The sequence below is a fragment of the Struthio camelus genome, chromosome 5, assembly GCF_040807025.1.
Source record: "Struthio camelus isolate bStrCam1 chromosome 5, bStrCam1.hap1, whole genome shotgun sequence".
Classification (NCBI taxonomy): Eukaryota; Metazoa; Chordata; class Aves; order Struthioniformes; family Struthionidae; genus Struthio; species Struthio camelus.
In genome coordinates this window covers 58,451,299-58,464,351 of record NC_090946.1, presented here as the reverse complement: position 1 = coordinate 58,464,351, position 13,053 = coordinate 58,451,299, and the positions used below count along the sequence as shown (strand labels likewise).

General features: G+C 41.8%; 1 protein-coding gene across 1 annotated transcript in view; it reads right to left on the bottom strand.

The window, feature by feature from the left end:
* The window catches only part of ESRRB (estrogen related receptor beta), a 156,568-nt gene that overhangs the window by 123,240 nt on the left and 20,275 nt on the right, over window positions 1–13,053 (bottom strand). The window lies entirely within an intron of this gene.

Below are 13,053 nucleotides of genomic sequence, written 5' to 3'. Positions count from 1 at the left end.
GTGGAGTCTGCTGTAGTTTAATCCCTTCCCCATACAGGAGAAGGGCAACTCATTCTTACCCCACTTGTGAAGTTCTCTGCAGATGAACAACTCAGCTGGGCCTGTGGTTGAACTGATGGATGCGCCAACTCAGCAGGAGGTGGGGGGAGCAAAGGCCAGGCTGGAATGGATTTATGTGCTTCTAGCATATGGAGATGAGAAAGCACCTCCATATCCTGCTTCATGGTGCCCTTCCTAGAAGGGCCATCTTGAAAAACATAATATACTCACAGGTGCATGAGCCAGCCAACCCTAGCAAAGTCATTCCAAAGGCATAATATATGAAAGAAATAGAAATGGGGCAGAAAACAGTTCTGTCTTGCAGGACAAAGACAGTCATGGAAAGGAAAGAGAAACCCACACACAAAGTATCTCCTCTTGCCCGTTCTTTCCATCATGGCTACCCTCACAGTCAACAAAACTGGTCTCTTTTCTTCCCCTTCCCAAAGGGCAATGCCACTGTTTCCCCTTAACTGGCCTTTTCTAGCTCCCAAATGGCAATGCAGCACTGTCCTCTCAGTTTGCTCAGAAGCCCCAAGACACTCATGTTTTACTAAAGACATACTCTCAGCAGCAAAAGTACATGAGACAGCTTCCAAGTTTACATAGGTTTATAGCTACAAGTTTACAGCTTGCTGCACTGGAAAAGGGCCTGTGAAATCCTACAAAAAAACTCAAAACACCACTCTACTGTAAGAGCAATTCCTCATTGCTGCTCACAGGGTATCAGACAACAGGCTGCTTCATGAGACCACTGGGTCCATGAACATTTGTGTTCTTTCTCACATTGGACCCTCATCTTAAAGACAAAATATCTCGTGCTTGTCTGAATGCCTCCTCCACTAGGCAACCAAGAGCCTTGGGAACACCTTCAAAACCAGAGACTTCACTGCAGAAGCAACGTACTGCAGGCACATCACTCCCAATCACTCACAAGTAGGAAAGATGAATCCAGAAGCCATAGTTGAAATTATAAGGAAAAACTGTCAGTGTGGCAAAGACCTTGCTGGGTGTCACAAAGCAGATCCCACTTAATTCAACAGACCTTCACCAACCTGTGATACAGTAATGTAATCGTTTTCTGACTCAACACACCACTAAACCATAGACCATCAGGTGTCTAAATCTTCTGCAGTTCCATGCAAAGCAGAGCAAATGATTTTTTACCTTGAAACATGCTCACAGCTGCTGCATAATCTAGTCTTAAACATAGATACCCAAAAGTATCTTCTAACCCACTGTCTCTCTCCTTTCAGGCCTACTTCTGCCCTGCAAATTCCACCACAAGAGCCAGTCAGTCAGTGGGAAGAAATACAGTAACAGTCATAAAGAATAAATTCGGGAAGCATCATTTGTGTTTAGCTCAGCCTCACTCCCTGGCTCCATTCTAGTGTTCACTGCTGCTTTCACAGTGCCTTAGCTTATCCTATGGGTTCCCACAGCTTTGAGAACACTGTTGTAACAGCAGAAAACCATTCAGGGTAAGCAAGATCAGGCGCCCCAGAATATAGATGCTGCATCTCTGTAACAGGGTGTCATGTAAACAAGCAATTCAGCTATGTGCACACAGAGTGACAGCAGAGCTTCCACTTGCAACAGAAGTTACAAGAACGGCTATGCCGGGTCAGGTTAAAAAGCCAGCTAGTCCCATATTCCATCTCTGATAGCAACCACTAGCACATGCCCAGGGAAAGAGTGTAAGAAAGGAGAATGTTCTTCCCCTTGCTACACCTCTGCAGACCTCACAATCAGGATCTTGGCAGCCTGGGGCTTAGGCAGTTCCCTCTAGACCATAATGTGTACGAGCCACTGATGAGCCCATATGTTCCATGAATTCCTTGGTACCTTTTTGAATCTATACATAACTTTGCTACTGAATGATTTGGCAGAAGCCAAAATTCCACAGTTTAATTTTGTGTTTTGTGAAAAATACTTCCTTTGGTTTGTTTAAAGCCTGCTCCCTATGGAGCACTTTGTTAAGAGAAAAGGAGGACTACAGCATTTAAAAGGGAAAGAAACACATGCAAGTATAAAGTAGAGTGAACATAGAGCAGAGCACTCTGCTTAGCTAAGAAAGTGGAGGCACTAATTTTGCAAGCAAAATATTAGGCAGGCTTCACACAGGAAATAAAGGCCTATGCTATTTTTTTTTTTTTTTTGTATCTCATAGTTAAGTGCACAGTAAGTAAAGCCACCTGCACTCAAAACAAGCCACGCTTGCAGCAATACATTACCACAAATTCCTATCTTGGTTACCCTCATCTTCCTTCTAGCCTCTGACTTCATGACTGACTCTACCCTCTGGTAGACTCTTGTCTTAAACCAGATTGTAAGCTCTTTGGGACAGAAGCTGTCTCCTGTCTCAATGCAGCAGCCCCAACAGCAGGGAACATGTCATGATACAAACAATGAGGGCACAATGGCAGCAACAGGAAAAGTGGCTGTTACAACTCAGAGCCATAGTCTGAGAGCTAGTTAAACAGAAGTGGAAGCAGTCACAGCATGAGAATTATTAAGTCAAAGATAATAATTTTACATGCTGTAACCAATACTCAATGTTGCATATGGTATTAAACCCAGTATTGTGAGCCTCAAATGTTCAGCTACTCATCAAGCCCCAAAATAAGTATAATTCTTTTCTAAGTGATACTCTGGTGATTATTCTTATTTTCCCTTCCCTCTCACCCCCTCTTTTTTTAGGGAGATAGGGGGGCAGAGGGCATTGTTTTTCGCATGTTCCCTGAAACCTTGCAGTCTTTTAAATAAAAAGTGCAATTTTTCTCATGATCATTTGCTTTTCATATGATAGGGATGTAAAGTAAAACATCAAGTACAGCAATAAAGTTGTTGGCAGCATCAAAGGGGCTGAAGCACAGAAATGATATATAGGGTAATTAAATGGCTTTGCAAGTTATTTGCGTATCTCTATATATAAACTGGCCTGACTTAATAAAGAAGCATTTCATAGTAGCTTTTTGCCTCTCCTGGCTTTGTGCAAGATTCTGCAGTCCCCTCCAAACAATCCCAGAGCTTTCCTGGCCTTCTGACCTGGCTATGGGAAGCTGTGGAGAACTGTCTGAGATTCCTCACAGCACAGCATCCAGAAAGAAAAAGGGTGCAAAGCACACATATGTATAAAGCAGATAGAAGAGGAGACGGGGAGCATGATTAGCAAGCTGCTCTTTTAATTCAAAAGCTGAGAGCCCAAATCTTGTAGTCACCAGCAACGGTCCAACTAAACCTAAGAGCCAAGCACAGCTCACAAACTGCAGGAGGAACAGCAGGAAGGCTTCCCCTGGCCCAGTGCGCTGCAAGGGCCAGGGAGAGTCCCAGAACCCAGAAACATGTTCCCCCTCCAGGCTCATGGTTGCAGAAGCTTGTCACAGATTCTTAGGATTAACACTCCATATGCTCTGCGCTTTGGACACCTGATTCCTGCATCTATAGGGGTGGTGTAGCTGAGCAGACAAAAAGTACTGCTCCCCCAGGAGTTCCTGTAGCAGGTGAAGGCTGCAACTTCTGCTGTCCTGAGGCCAGAGAGAAAAGCCCAACTTCCAAGGGCAGATCTGGAGCTTCAGTGCGAAGTAGGTGGGATGTTTCATAATGCAACCCCCACCAGCCCACAGAGGTGGCTAGAAACTAGCGCCAAGCTCACAGGTTCCAAAGAGCTCAACCACCTTATTTTAATTTAGAAGCAAGTCCAGCTGGGGGAGGGGAGGTGACTGCAAATTGGTCAGGAAGGAAGGAGGAGGGAGAAAGATGGGGGAGATGGTGACCCTCTGACATTATAGGCTGAGATTATAGAACGCTACAGACCAAGACACTGCCAGAAAAGATGTAGCATTGTAACTCTCACGAACTGCCTGTTCACAACCAATTCTCCACCACACACCATAAAACACCACCATCTGCCAAGTTGTCTCTATGCACATCTTCCCATAAATAAATAGACAAGTGGCAAACTCAACACATGTCTAGCACAGCGCTTTTCTGGACTGGGTTAGCAACAAAGCAGCTTCTCCTTTGCACTATCCTAGGTAAACAGAGGATGTTTCTGCTACAAAGTGCTTCAAAGTGGCAAGAACAGCATTATCACTTCAGTGCTGTTTCCTGAAGGATCAATAAGCCAAGCCAATCAATTCTTCTGGCTAGTCCTTATTCCCCAGGAGAAGCTGGGGCTCTCAGTCACCATCATTTAACCCTTCACAAGCGCAGCGGCAGCCCCATTAATTTTGTCCTCCTTAAACACACATTCCATGAGCCCATGTGCTAGAAGAGATTACAGAGTTGGAAGCAATCTCACCACATGAGCATGGGACTGCAGAGAGGTCTGGCCTGTTACTTCAGCACAGCAGAACACATACTGTTCTGTGATCACATAGAGACGCTTGCTTGGTCTGACAGACTGCCCCAAAGAAACCACAGCTTAAGCCGTCTATCCTCCATTATCTCTCTGTGCAGGAGGACTAAGGCATTCCCAGAGCACCAGCTGACACTCACAGAAGGGGACTACATAGGCAGTAGATGGCATGGACAGTCATTATAGAAAGCCACAGGGCTAGAGCCTGTTTAGAGACATATAAAACTGAAGTTTAATCCTGGATAGCAAGAAGAGCACAAGAAGAATGGTGAGAAAGCTCAAGAAGAACAGAAAAATGTGATTATCCACATTGTTTTAAAAAAAAAAAAAAAAGGAATAGAGGCTATCAGAGGCAAGACAGGACTGTACTCAAGGTCTTTAGTAACGTGAAACATTTTGCTCTAATAATGCAATTCTCCATAGATGATGGAGGACAGGCAAGCATGATCCCTATTTAAGATGGGCGAAACCCATCATATCACTGAAGGAACCCACCTGAGGCTGAACAGGGAGTCCATATCCAGGCTGGAATTAAAGAACAACAGTGAAACAAATAGCTGGGTATAAAGATTGGCCATGAAAGCATTTAAACCGTATATAGAAGTTTCCACCCACTTAAAAAGCGGTGGTCTTTGGGATAGGCTCCTATAAGGACTATCAGGGGAAGCATTAGAGAGGATGCTGATGCAAGAAGTTCCTTCCTAACCTGTTTCTCTCACAAAATTCTTGCTCTCCTCCCCCACCTCAAAGACCGCACTAGCCAATGGTTACAACTTGTGCTGTAATACTCTCAGGGCTACAGACTACAGGTCTGTGAAGCATGACTGAGAAAATTATATTCACATGAGCTCCTCATCAATTTACTTGAGTTCACATCACCACCAAAGAAAGGTTGAAATCCCCTGTCCGAGGCCATGGGGACATAATGCAACAGGGAAGAACTCATCTAAGGGAAGTAGAAAGAGCTCCCAATGAAAGCTACTGCAATTTCAAAAGGCTCAAGAGACCTGTGGCAAAAGAAAGGCCTGAAAATGGAGAGCAAAGCAAACAAAAAGCAAGCTATCTGACAGGCCTGATGGCAGATGTATCGTCTCTTCTCACCCAGAAAGTCACTGTCTAAGCTTTGTGAGCTTTAGAGCGATGCTAACGAAATAACTTATGTTTTAGTACACAGCTACTGGTCATTTACTCAGGACTACTACAAAGAGGCGATCACAGGAGGCTGGGGAAACAAGAACTTTTGGAGTGCATTTCCTGCTGATTTGGCAAACACAAAGAGAAAGAGAATCCATTCTGAGACCAGTGTGAAACTCTTGTGAGCAGGATCATTCTCATCTCACATGCAAGAGGGAAAGAAAAGGGCCACGAAGTCTTAATGAATAAAAATAGCCGCTTATGCTTCCCTCTCATACCTGTGACATTCAGGCTCTGTAGCTGGATATATGCTTTCCAGTATCCAAATAACAAGACTTGGTTGTGAGTTTTATGCCATTTGAAAGGGTAATACCCTTTAAAGACATAGCACTTTTTTCTAGAGACTTTAAAACCTACTTTCAAATCCATCATGGCAACTAAACTGTGTGGCTTTAAGAGTTTAAAGAGTCACAGTATTTCCTACCCCAAAATTCCTACATTACTATGATGTTTTTTTCTAAAATAATTGTGGCATGCATGGAGGACACCAAAAGCACAACTTTGTGCAGCTTGCGGAAAAGCTAAAAAGCAGTTTTTAGCTACTCAGTCCCTCACAAACTGTATATATGCTGGGCAAAGCCCCTCACAAACTGTATATATGCTGGGCAAAGCCCCTCACAAACTGTATATATGCTGGGCAAAGCTGCATTGCAACCAGCCACCTTAAGGGTAAACGGCACCAAGTCATTCAATGCAGCAGTGGAAAGGACAAAAAGAGGAGAAGGAAGAGTATTTTGGCTAAAGCGTCAGCAGGGAAAATCGAATTATAAACTGCTAGGCCATGGTCACCTCAAAACAGAACAGGAGAGGAAAAGGTCTCAGGCAAACAGAAAGGAAACTGGAATGGGAGGGAGAGAAAAGCAGGAGATAGTGCTATACAGTGTTCCGCTTAGCCACAGAAAGCCACATCTCAGAGGTTCTGCTGTGAGTGCCAGCATTACAGAAGGAAAGAACACAACTATTACCTATTTCAAATACATGTAATAAAGTGTACTCTAACTGAGGTTACTCTTCATAGCAGGTCCAGGCACAGAGCACAAAAAGAAAGGGGTCTCCGGCATTCATGTCAGGTCACCGTTTTAAACAATTTTTAAACTAGGGCAAGGTGCCATTTCATACCTTAAGGTGCTGCACCCAGGTAAAAGCACCAAGTTACGTGTATAAAAGGATACACATGGCTCAGTGTGTATGGCTCCAGAGCCAAAGAGTAACTCGGTTTTTTCAACAGCCAAAGTTTGCAACCTTGGACAAATAAAGCTAGAGCTTCATTTCAGCAAAAGTCACCAGGCTCTAACTCAGATTTAGTACGAAGGACAAATCCATTGTTAGCTATGCTGGGAGTAAATTAGCTCTCTATCTGCTCATCTTACCAAAACTGGAAGACCTTCTTGGTGGTTTGTACCAAATGTATTTAAAAAGCAACACAATAAATAGGTGCAACTCCTTGTAGCTAGCACAAAACCTCTTGGCTCCAAGCAGGGCACTTGTGTCAGTGATTTGCAATTGTTGCCATGGGCGAACCAGCCATTTGGGATCTATGGCTGGTTTTTCTCTGTAGAGGAAAGAAGGTTTTCCTCTGTAGATCTTAGAATACTTTTGATAGCAGCTATGTATCATTCTACAGGCAGGGAATTGGAGGAACACGGAGATACGACTTGGTCATGCGAGTTCAGAAGACGGCAGGCAGCACCAGTTTCTATATCCCGAATCCTTTTCAGGCCCCCTTACAGAAAAGGGGCAGGATCACAGCACAGCTTTGATATTGTGCACCATTACAGACTGATTTTCTAAGTCCAAGCTTGGGACAGAACAGGCTAGTGCTGGCTAGTTCACAACACACCAGCCCTTAGCGACACAGAGGCCCTTTGCTCGCTGCAGGCAGCCAGGAGTGCTCTTTTTCAGTGACAGTAGATTCTACCCAAGCATCTATGGTGAGCTCATCACAAAAGCAGTCAGGCATTAATTTGGACAATCATTCTTGTGGCAGCAAATCCAGTTCTCCAACTAGACTATTTGACCCAAAATTCCAGCTAAGTTGAAGGACAGAAGCCTAAGGTATCAGTCTACTGAACAAAAGTGGTACAATTTAGGTATTGACCCATCCACACTCTTTTCTTTTTATTTTTAACTTTTTCAAGAAAAGGTTACCCAAGAGTTAAATATGAACAAAAATAAAATGCATTAAAAAATTAAATCAGGTCTTCCAGGCACTAAAAAAAAAGGCAGCCCACCCTTCCCATTTAGAAGAAAATTATTTGGAGTTTCTATTAGGCCTCTGCACGCGCTCCATACATCCTGCTTTGCTAAAGGAGAGCCTTTTTGAAGTATCACTTGACTTTGTTTTAAATATCTTGCTACAGTTTCCATTTTAGCTCTGTGAGATGATTATTTTTTCCTCACCAAACTGAAGTTACACAGCAGTTGAAAATGCTGATGGCTTAACTGGTTTCCCTTTTTTTTTTTTTTCCCCCCCTTTCTTTCTTTTTTTTTTTCCTCCCTTCTCCTCTCCATAGCAGCCCTGAGGGGTTTTAACTCTTTCTGCAGCACTGAAATCCTGCTTTTGGAGTTCAATGTTTAACTCGCGCTGGGAGACTCATAAATATTCGGAGTCACTCTCTCCCTCTCTGTTTGATTAGGAAATGAGCCTTTAACTCAATGTAATCCCCAAGCCATTAACAAAAAAGCCCTCAACAGCTCCACTATTAGAATTTCACTCCTAACCCACAGAGGATTGAATTAGATTAACATAACTACCCGCAATCTGAGTTTATTTTCTGTGCCAGATAGAAATGTGTCTTCAGGAAAGGAAAAGAAAGCGGGAGAGCAAGCATAGCATAATGAAACGTAGAACTAGAGAGATCAGAAATAGATGGACAGATGTACAGGTGAAACGATAAAAGAGGAAACAGAGAGAGAGATAGGTACTCAGTTTTTAATAATCAGCTGCTGCCTTCAAGAGTTTTATTCAGAAGGCCCCTAAAACAAAATTGTTGCAAGAAGAGTGGGTTTTTTTTTTTTCCTGCTGGTGTTTACTCCGTGTTCTCAGGGACTTATAGATAAACACCTGAGCGTGCTGCGCTCCAGACACCTGCGCAGCAGATTTGGCACAGGTTTTATTTAGAATTCCCAAGAGATGTCATACTCAGCTACGAAAGGAGGGGCGTGAAGAAGAGAATCTGCATGTCAGTCATTACTGTACAGTCCAAGAAACACACAGACAAGGATGAAACAAAAAGATTTTTCACTCCTCAAAAAAAAAAAAAATCATGTTACAGCCCTGTGACAAATTACACTGAAGAAGTCAGTCTGGACGTTAATAGGTGCTTCATCCGCATAGAATAAATCATTAGTGAAGCAGACACTAAATAACAAAGGCTTTCTTCCACATAAACCATCAAACTTTTTTTCTAACCACAGATAAAGCACCTCAAAAAGTGATCGCATAACTCATTGACTGGTATACTACACAGCAGCAGATGTTTGGTGTTTTTTTCCCAAATGCAGTAGTAACATAAAGAGTCAGCAGGCTGAACAGGGGAAAGATCCATATACGGTTAAAAGAGAAGGATAAAGTCCAGTTGGTATGTGGACATAACTACAAAATACTCCAAAATACTATTCAGACTAAACCTTCTCTAGCTTAATACTTTGCGCACTTCTTTGAGAATGCTTGGGTCTCCACAAAAATGTATAGCAAATGGGTTTTTGCAGTAATTCCTGAATACAGTCATGCTGATATTTCTGCATACACAGAGGAGAAAAAGATTCAGTTCTTATATTTCAAGTGATAAGATGCCCCTTGGTTTTCAATTTTTAGGGGGACCTCAGATCAGCTATAAGATAGATTCTTTGTTAATTACAGAGTCAGCAAATTTATTCCATCTATGCTTTTCAGAAAAATCTGTTATTCCTTTATTGCACATTACAGTTGCATTGTAACAGGCAATAAATGTAATATTGTGCTAAAACAAATAGCAAAGAAACTTAAATAATTTAAATTTTTTCATTTAAGTAAAACAAAAAGCCTTACTAATCAAAATGAAGCCTTCTACAGTGAGAGTGGTCAGGCTGACAGTTTTGTTTTATTTGGGGGGGGGGGGGGTGCTTCAGAGCAAGCCATATATTGCAATGATCATTTTAGGCATTAATGTAAGTAAATTCATCATGTTTATCAATACTGTCCCTAAAGCCTTCCTTCTATCTACGGCTCTAGCTGAAAGATGGAATATTTGTATGACTGGTTTAAAACTTTGAAAGAATTGATTTGTAATCAGTTTTTTGTTTCTAGAACTTAAGTTAAAAACTTTGACAATTATGAAACATACATCAAAGAAATACAAAATAAAAACCTTAAGAACAGACTACTTGTCACTTTTCTATAGTCAGTCCAACCAATTCAGCTGTCATCTATTTCTTAGGACTTGATATTTTAACTTTGAGATAGCTCTGTTTTTATTATTCCATTAATAATTTTATTAGACACTTGTTCCATCCAAATTATTTTAAGATTCACTTCATTTTAATTCTTGTTGCTTTCAAAGTAGTAAATTGTGGAAATAACATTATTGGAACATGTATCTCTTTAGCAAATTATGTATATAAAAAAAATTAACAAAATTAAAGTAACGCTGGCATTTTTGAGGGCGGAAATTTTTAATACAAGAAGTCTTAAGGAAATTTTGTAATAACATTTTTTCCTATGCTTAAAAATAATTATACACATCAAATTCTGTAAAAGATATGCCAAGCCTCTGAAACCAAAACAGGAAAAATGAAAATTCTTTAGTTTCCAGTGTTTTGACAAACATGTTACGCTAAAAGCTATTAATAGAAAACAGTTTCTGAACAATCATAAAGTCTTCATAATTACAGCCTCTCTTCATGTTCCTTTTAGCAAAAAAATTGCAAAAATGTATAATTGTTCAAACCATTTTGCATTTTGGTTAATTTAAAGCAAACAGCTCGCTGGCAATCAGATACACAGTAAGTTCCTCCTTTGATTGCCACTGTGCCGACTTTGCAAAGACTTACACCCCTCTTTTGTCATTGAGGAGACTTCAGTTGCTTTCTTTGAGACTTTTAAAATTAGACAAACATCAACTGCTCAATGACAAATGCATTCAGTAAAAACAAAATTTTATTTTAATCTCCCTGCTAGAGAAGGTGCGATATGAAGCTTTTTTTTTTATTATTTAATAGAGGAGAGGGTGTCACTTGGGTTTGTTTAAGTTAGGGCTGCTGAAGTTTCCAGGTTTGCGTTTACCAGCACGGGATAAATAGCACCTGTCCTTGGTAAGCCCTTAAGCAGAGTTACGTTATACATTGACCTTTTTGGAATGCCAGCAAACCTGACCGCTTCTATTCCCAAAACGATCCTGTTCCACTCAAACTTTAATTTGATTATTTCCAGAGGAATAAGCAACCTTTCAATAGTGAAACTGCCTGATTTCTATAAAGTTCTGAAACCAACTCCTCTCCTTGTGGGTCACACTGACCTTCCTTTGACAGTGTGAAAATAGAGAAAAAAAAAAAATCATTTCCTTTAACCACAATGAGATGCTGCCATAATTTTAAGCCCAGATAAAAGGATTGGTGCAGAGAAACATTTGGATTCAAAAAAAAAAAATCCCATAAATGCAATAAAAGGTAGAAGTTCAGTACTTACATGCTGCGGGCTGAGAGATGAAGCTTGAGGCTGGAGTAGAATTTCCCTCGCCCTCAGGTGTTTCTAATTGCTGATTAAATATCTTTTGGTTCCGCCTGCACCAGCCGACAGTCCCCTCTGCGTCTCTGCCTCTCTTTGTGACTAGGACACAGTACTCCGAGTCCCAACCTATAAATAGATCCCAGCTCTGTGATTGATATAACAGGCAGCTGACAAAAAAAAAAAAAAAAAAAAAAAAAAAGAGAATAAGCAGGTTTTAAGCAAAGCAGCAAAACCTGGGCTTTTAACTCTGCACTATGCCCAGGGAGGACTCCCCCACAGTCACCCGTGGGCATCAGAAAGAGAAAGTGCAAGGCAATTACTTTCCCAGCAGCATTACAGCAACTTGAGGCATGTAAAGTGAGTGAACAAAATTCAATGCACAAAGAAGCAGAGGGAAAACATAACTGCCAGATTGCATCCAACTCTTTTGCACTTTAGCAGAAATAAATGCAATTTTGAAAACAAGTTGGAGATTCTGACAGAATGAGAGAGGAATTCAGAGTTCTGGGGATTAGTCCAGGCAGGTTCGTATTCCTGCTGCAGAATAAACTGAGACCAGTGGGTAGGTTAGCGACTTAACAGTTCAGCAGCCTACTTAGGGTCACTGCCCACAAGCACCATTTGATGAGGCTCTCCCTGGAGTCAGAAATGAGGTTGTTGATGACACATCCCCTATTGGCTCAGCTGAAGTTACTCAGCTTTCAGGGACCTGAACCATCACTCCTGATCATGTCCTTGACTACCAGGAGAAAACTCCTGACAAGGATGAGTTATAGGTATCAGCATAGTTTTTTTGCAGAGGCTGTACTGGGAGCCCAACATCTGGGCAACAACTTGAGAGAAAGCATCAGGATGCTTCTGCTCTAGTCCCCATTAACAGGTAGGGGTAACAATCCTGGATTTCTACAGTTCCATTTCTACAGTTTTCCTGTTAGCTCCTCAATCAGGCAATGCCAAAAGCTTTTCCAAGAGACAGATGGTTCTCCAAGCCTTCTCCATCTCCTAGATATTTAGCATGCAGCAGAACCTGCAATGGTTACATAGCTTCATAGCAAATGGATTCAAAGGCAAGGCAGCCCCAGCTGAATGCCAGGGGAAGGGTGGGGAAGAAGAGGAAGAACAACAGGCAGAGAGGCAAAACAGCTTCTGCTACACTACCTCCAGCAGTATCTCCCATGATCATCCCTAGCACCATGCTCAGCTCTGCAGGCAAAAGTACTAGTGCAGACAGAGTACCAGATCCACTAGCCTTCTTTTCAACATATTTTTAGTCTTGCTTGAGCTGAGATGGTTAAGAAATGCTGAACTCGTAAAGAGCAGGATAAAATCCTCAGGCTTTAAGCCCATATTGAACTCCATGGTTCTTTGGCTCAGTGGCTAACAGCACCTGAGCGAGCTATTTAAACTAGTTCAGGCACGTCTACACTGTGCTGCAGCTGCTGCTCTTACTGGAGTAAAGCAAGTCAACAGGAGCAGCTGTCCTGAAACAAGTTAAGGACCCACCACACCATAGTCAAGGTCCCAGTTTAACCACAGCTATTGATCACTTGGGAAGACAAAGTTGTTTCCTCATTTTGGGCCAAAGCCTGCCGCATACAAAATTTACCTTTTATCAATATGCTCTGTGTCTAAGCTGGCAGAATTTAGCCAACATTTTTTCACATAATATGAATTATATATGGCCCTTCTGGCAGAACAAGGACCTGATGAAGCACTGGGGAAAGACTCATACCACGTAGACTTCTTACTCAGT